Below are 7417 nucleotides of genomic sequence, written 5' to 3' on the forward strand. Positions count from 1 at the left end.
AATTATCGTCTTCTCTCTGTAGAGACCTGCAGGACCCGGGCAGAGCTCCATTTCCTAAGGTTTTGAAATGAAAACAACTTTTGACTACTTTATTTTTTTTAAACGACGGCGCATGTGAGCACCCTTGGAGGAAAACATCAATCAGCCCTATGACACCATTTACAACAACCTGACCACCTCCTTTCCTTTCTTTTTTCTTCAACCACCACACCTGCCGGTACCTCCACCCTCTAAGTCACTCTCTCATTTCTATCTGCTGTCCCCTGTGGTCAGGGGGTTGAGAAGTGTGTTTATAGTAGAGAATTGTTAAAAGTAGTCTGTATATGCGTGGAGATGAACTGTTAACCACTACATTTGCAACGGCAGAGTACCGCAGACCTCGTGCATCAAACCTCTCGACATTCACCGTTTGCCCCCTTCGGTAATGCTCCGGTCCCCGCATTGGCGCAGCTTGCGCGGTCATCGGGGCAACTGGCGCGCTCCCCGGGGCATGGCGGACGACTGGCATCGGAGGCGAATCTCATTAGAGGCGAATGGCATCGGAGGCTTGGGCCCCGGCATAACTGCTTGCAGTTCTAGTTATTATTATTTTTATTATTATTATTCATGTTTTTTTTTCTCACTCCCAAGCTCCAAGATGACAAGTGACAGCCCCAAAATAAAAAGATTAAGAAGCTTTGTGGCATTCCAACACATACCCACTCCCATTTTGTAAAAGAGGACGTTTGATCATGTGCCATTTTCGTTAAATTGACGCTTGCGTTCCCTTTAGAGTCCGCTGCGTGTGTGGAGGACTCCCCTGCCTCCCTCTGCCTCCCCCGGCCCCCTGCATTGACGGAGCATTTAACGGGACCACAGCGGAGGAAAAGCCCATTTCCTCCGCATTGTCCCACTTTATCTCCGTGCCACTGCAACCATTTCTTACCATCCAAACAACTGCAGTAGTAGGATTTAAATCAAACTTGTGACAGTAATAGTGACAAGTAATGCATGTTAATAAAATGAAGCAGAACACATTCAGAAGACAACGGAATAACTGTTTAACACGTTTATTTTGGTGGACCCCCAGACCCCACATCATAACACATGTTAAGCATGTTTTGTTGACTTGTGGATAGGCCCACTGATTTTGTGATGAATGATTTTAAAAGTAGCAATTAGGCCTTGCATGAAGTTGGAAATGATTTGCTGTTGCAAAGATCGTTTTATGAAGACACTTCTAAAAAGTGTCTTCATAAACAATATAAAAAATATTTACAGTTATTGAAACTCATCAAACACACAAAAGATGGCATTTACTACAGAGGCGTGTATGGGATAGGGCAGGCAGAAGGGATTTTGGGGAGGGGGGCTCAGCTGTCCTTAACTACTCTAAGGGGGGCTCACATTCACCCAATTTGAAAACCCCTGATGTAGGGTACAACCCTCATCCGTCTCCAGATGACAAAGTCCATGTTCTGGTTTGGGTGCTTTCTGCTAATTCGACCGAAATTATGGACTCAGTTCTGCAGAAGATGAAGGACATCAGAGAGTTAGCATCTAAGCTTGGTAAGAATACAATATACTTGGCTTCAGAAAGTATTGAAACTGTTTACTTTTTTTTTTTTTGTCAACATCTTCAGGTCTCTCCAGATGTATCAGGTTCAGGTCTGGGCTTTGGCTGGGCCACTCAAGGAGAGTCAGAGACTTGTCCCGAAGCCACTCTGACTCAGGCCTATTCAAGGACCTCTCTGTAGTTGGCTGCATTAATCTTTTCCTCAGTTCTGAGCAGTATCCCAGTTCCAGCCACTGGAGAGACCCCCCCCCCCCCCATTATATGATGTTGCCTGCACCCTTCACCACAGGGATGGTCTTAGCCATGTAATAGGACAAAGTGCTTGGAGTTCTGACCAAAGAGTTCAACGTTTACAGAAGGAACGTTCATTTCTCGAGCTGTACATTCACTGATTATATTTTAGTTAACTTGGATGCAGGACTTGTTTCTATGCTGTGAAAGTGGTCAAGTGATGAGAGTGATAAGTAAAAAGTGGACGCATATACAGTCATATAGAGCTGCAACAATTAGTTGATATATCGGAAATGTTCCTTCATTACAAAGAACACACGCTGTAGTTGTCTGCTGGAACAACCCAGTCTCACGGCAGTTCGCGGTAAATGTACACGTTATTCTTAATCTATTGAACGTGTTCCACGGAAACGTTTTTCTCGTTTTTTCGCCCGGGGAAAGGACGCGGAGGCGGCCTCATGAGGTGTTAACACGCCGGCCGGGAGGCGCCCGGGGAAAGGGCGCCTGGCGGCCTCATGTGGCGCCACCACGCCGGCGAGGCCCGGGAGGCGCCCGGGGAAAGGACGCCCGGAAGCGGCCTCATGATCGATCATCGTCGACGCTGCGCGCGCATCTAGCGGATGTGATGACGTCGCGGTCGAACGTCGGCACCCGCGAGCGCCATCTAGTGGCCGAATATGTTAGTGCATCTAGCGGATGTGATGACGTCAGTATGTCGCGATTCGTGACGCCTCCCTGCAACAAGCGTCTTGTGGCCTTGAGCTGAGGCGGCCTCTCACCCGCTTCAGATGAGGTCACTCTGTCGTACTACCTGGGGGTCTGCACATTTTTAGCTTTTCTGCTAGCTAGCTGAGCTTACTACCACGTTTTTCCACAAACAATACCAGTGAGTTGTTCTTTTTTTGTGAAAAAAAAGAGGATCCTTTTTCAGCAGTGCACTGTTTAGCCTTTTGTTTCATGCTAGCTGTCTCTTTTTAGATGCTTTTTCTAGCTAGTCTGGTAGCTAGATAGCTACCACGTTTTTTCCTCATCAAAAAACCCTCTGGGTTTCACTTTTTAATTCTTCTTGGTGAAAGCAAACGGGCTGTTTCCGTTTTTTCAGCAATACCTACTAAGTGGTAAGTAAATTTAAAAGCACCTCTTGTGGTTAAGGATGTTCAAAGATATTTAATTAATTCAGTCATTCATGAATTAGCTAAAACTTTTGACCGTGTGTTCGTAATGCGGGCGTGGTTGTACCATATGACGATGGTAAAAACTTGTGTTAGACCAGTGGTTAGCTTGTAAATGTGAGGTCTATTGTTGTGGGTGTTAAATCGTCATAAAGGGGGTGGTTTGTGGTGTTTAAAACCCCTTGTTTTCAAGGCTGACTGCTCATTTTTACCTGCAGTTTTTAGCTAAGGTGCTAGCTAAAAAATTTTCCCTGCGTTTTTCTCAGGCTTCCTCAACAAAGACCTCTGAAGAAAAGAGGATTCGTTTCTACAGAAATGGCTGCGTTTGGTGAGTAAATCTTTAAAATAGCTTATTGTAAGGTGTTTAATTCATTCAGTCATTTGTGACTTAAAAACGTTTTTTTGTATAATGCAGTTTGCGTCATTAGGTGATTTTACAAAGAGCTGGGACAATGTGGCTGTGTTAGTTGATGAAACACTTATACCACAAGGTAAAACCTATAAATATATTATACACTACAGCATTAATTGATTTAGTACTGTGTTTTCATTAATTTTTGTTTTGGTTTTTGTTTTTAAAAAGAGCTGTGTAGCCCGATCCTACAGACCCCAACACACCAGAACATAAAACAAAAGGTCCTTCTAATAAGGAATAAGAACATTGGAAACAGGTATTTATGGGGCTATTTATCTCTTTCAGGCTGTAATATTTATTACTATTTAATTTATCACCGTGTTTCTAGTCCTCTAATATATATATATATATATATATATATATATATATTCTGTGTCTAGACAATCCGTTCCTGAACAAAGGATCCGTAAGGGTGATGGCTACTCGATAGCACATACGGCTGAAATCAACCATGATAAAAGGCCGTGTGCTTCTCTAAACCTCTCTGTGAAAGCTGCTACCCCTAAAAACGTTCACCATCGTAAGCCTAAGAAGCAATTTATTGAGGTGAGTTGAAAAGAAAAACGGTAAAATGCTGTGTTGTATAAAAAAAAAATGAAAAAATCTAATGCATCTAATCTAATGCTTATTACAGCCTGAGCCATACCAGAAAGGCATCCCGCCCAAAAGACGCCCCCATTCCTTTGTTCCGGTCTCATCTTACCAGGCCACTGTATCTTATGATCCTAACACAGTTGCAGAGGTGAGAAACCCTTTGGTATCTAACAGAATATATTTACATGTGTTATAAAAGCTTTTTAAATAAAATGTATATGTTGTTAAAAAGACCTTTCCTTTGTTTTTAGCAACTAAAGGCTACGGAAGACTTAGTTTCATTGTATTTGACCCTGAGGACGATTTCACACAGCCACCCCCATGGAGCAGAAACGGATGTCTACACAAGCCTAAGAAGGGATCTAAGAAGAGATCTATTGATTGGGTGAATTGAAAAGAAAAACATGAAAATAGAGTGTTGTATTTAAAAAAAAAAAAAATAGAGATTTTTTTCTAATCTAATGCTTATTTCATCCTGAGAAGCCAAACACGTAGGTTTCCCACCCAAAAGAGCCGCCCTTCCTTTGTTCCAGACTCCTCTTACACGGCCTCTGTATCTTATGATCCTAACACAGCTGCAGAGGTGAGAAACCCTTTTGGTATCTAACAGAATATATTTACATAGTGTTATAAAAGCTTTTAAATAAAAATGTATATATTGTTAAAAAGGCATTTCTTTTGTTTTAGCAAGTAACTGCAACCGAAGACTTAGAGTCCTTGCATTTGTTGTGGTCTAAGTGTGATTTCACACATAGTACACCAAAGCCCTACCACCCAACGAGTGACTCCATTGAGAGAGGGACAAAAGGACACCCCTTTACACAAAGACATCTGATGAGGTGTGTGTTTGTGTGTTGTGTGTGTGTGTTGTGTGTGTGTGCGGTGTGTTGTGTGTGTGTATGCGTGGCGTGTCTTTGATTAACCAGAAAAATATGTTTTATACCTCTAGACAATCCATGCCGTAGAAGCCGGAGAAGGGTCTGAAGACACAGGACTAACACCGGCAGCTCCTACACCCCTCAATCAAGTATCTAGCTACAGCAGAAGGGTCTGAAGACGCCGGAATAGCAGAGACACCGCTTACAGCCCATCAATCGTGTCAGGCATCTTTGCAGGTGTTCCCTGAATATAATGTAGGTGCATACCTCTTTAACTGTATCTATAGCACAGAGGAAGGATCCGACTATGTCAGCTGTATACCACACACCTCTGTCATAACGGTGTCAGATAAAAAGTGTAACAGGGTAATACATCAGTAACCAATCCTGTAAATGTATTAGAGGTTAACGTTCCATTCCTTGATAAGCAAGCAGTGCCTAATTATATTACTAACAAACAGTTTGAACACGGTGGGGCACTAGGAGGTCCTGAGCAGGTGACATTTCTTCAGGGTGAAGAGCTTTTGAGTATTGTGTCAACACTACACCTCAACAAACCTGCGTCAGATGGCAATTATAAACAAATACAATCAGAATTAGCCGAATTACGAAAACAAAACGATGCTCTTATGAATAAATTAGATGTCTTGCAAACAGCTAACACACAATTGACTGGTTTGGTCACAGACTTTGGAACAACGCTGGCCAGCCAGGTCAGAGCTAATACGCATTTGGTTGATTTGGTCACAGGTTTTGGCACAACTCTGGCCAATCAGGTCAGCTCTCTCAATACACTGATTGTACCTATGATAGTATGACTTAAAAAGACTATGAATATGCACCACTTAGTAAAAAAAACAGGCTATAGTTTGTGTAAAATATAAAAAAAAATTTAAAAAAAATGCCACCGCCACCCAAAAACAAAAAATCTGAACCCTTAGGTGGTGTGACGTTAGTAGTGACGAGGAACTAGAATGGCCATGCGGAGACGATTACACAAGAGCAGTAAGCAATCCTCAGGATTTTGCACGTTTGTGTGCTATACATGCCAAAATATTCGAGCCTGGGCCCAATCTATGCCTAGTGATAGCGATAGTAAAGCAACAGTGAGAAAACACAAGAATCAGATAGTCCGTCCCTGAACAGTTGTCACATAATGGTCCTTCAGAAGTATATTCCAACAATACACCGTCCAATACAGACGCTATACAATCATCAAATACAGACCCCCAGACATAGATCAGAGTAATAAGAGACCTGCATGTTTTTCCGAGTGTTCAGCCCGTCAAAAAACGATCCTGTACAGATGAGCAGACCGGTCCCCAACCGTCCACAAGCGCTTATAGTACCCCTCCATCACCCCCAGAAAATCCCCACGGGTGGTGTGCAGTGTGGTGCGGGCGGCGTTTCTAAGGTAACATCCGAAATGGCATCCAGACAGATACCCCTTTTAATGCTGCTGAATTTCGTCAAGATGTCGACCTGCGAAATATTGATTTGACTGATATCGGTAGTGTTCCTGAAAGGGTGTATAGCACCCCTAACAGGTTTAATAGAGAGGGCTTTGGGCAATGCAACACAGGACAGCGTTTTAAATGTTGAGTTAAGGGGTCCAGCCGTAAGATGTTCCTATCCAAACAATGTTGAACTCGCGATGGCTATAACACAGATACATTTCTGGAGCAAGTCGCAACCTGATGCAGAGTAACAATAATTCACTGACCGATGACTCTTTAGAATTAATAGTGACAATACGCCGCATATTGTGAGGAGGGTGTCGGGAGAACGTCGAAAACTAGGAAGCATTGGTTACGATCAAATATTGTCAGAAAAGGTAAGTTTGCTTTGTATAACCCCAAGAATAACGCTGGTAACGACAATCTCTGCTTTTCTCTCTGCCTGGCACATTATGTAAATAGCAGATGGTCGCATGATGAGAAGATGAATTATGCCAAGCAGCTGCATAGTGATTTGGGTTTTGACTACACACATAAGGTTTCGTTCTCTGATGTTGACAGATTTCAGAAACATTTGAAAATGAAAATTGTGATATTCCCATCATAGAGCGGATGTAAAAACCCACGATCTTCAAAACGCCACGACCAACCAGATGTGAAAACAGCATGGTTGTATTTGCATAACGAGCATTATTATCTCATCGTAAATAAACGGGCTTTTTTTGGGCTCGTACGTTTCGCGATGGGTGTTACAAGACCTACCAGAACCCTCTGGGGCACCTTTGTAGTTGGCTTTGTAATTTGTGTTACACTGCTTGTATACCTGACAAGACCATTAAATGCACAGACTGTAGACGCGATGCAAATCCGTAACAGTGTTTTGAAAACCATAAAAACCCGACGTGAAACACGGGCTTATACCCTACGATAAAAACAAATATTGCGAGTCCTGACCATCGCAACATATGCGTGTGTCGAAAAATCCACACAGCTGTAAAAACCTAAATGCCTACATTGTGAGAGAGCCTTTAGGGGCTACTACCTCCCCCTTGCTATATACAACCCTTCGAACGGCAAAGAAAGTAGTGATAAAGTATCTCTTTTACGATTTGAAA

The 7417-nt window shown here is 42.7% G+C and overlaps 1 long non-coding RNA gene across 1 annotated transcript; it reads left to right on the plus strand.

Annotated features, from left to right (window-relative positions):
* Window positions 1-3736: 3736 nt before the first annotated feature.
* On the plus strand, window positions 3737-4046 carry LOC120570191. Its single transcript, XR_005641021.1, has 2 exons — window positions 3737-3919; window positions 4008-4046. It is a non-coding gene; the product is annotated as an uncharacterized LOC120570191 (long non-coding RNA).
* Window positions 4047-7417: the final 3371 nt, after the last annotated feature.

The sequence above is a fragment of the Perca fluviatilis genome, chromosome 12 (genome assembly GCF_010015445.1).
Source record: "Perca fluviatilis chromosome 12, GENO_Pfluv_1.0, whole genome shotgun sequence".
NCBI classification, from domain to species: Eukaryota; Metazoa; Chordata; class Actinopteri; order Perciformes; family Percidae; genus Perca; species Perca fluviatilis.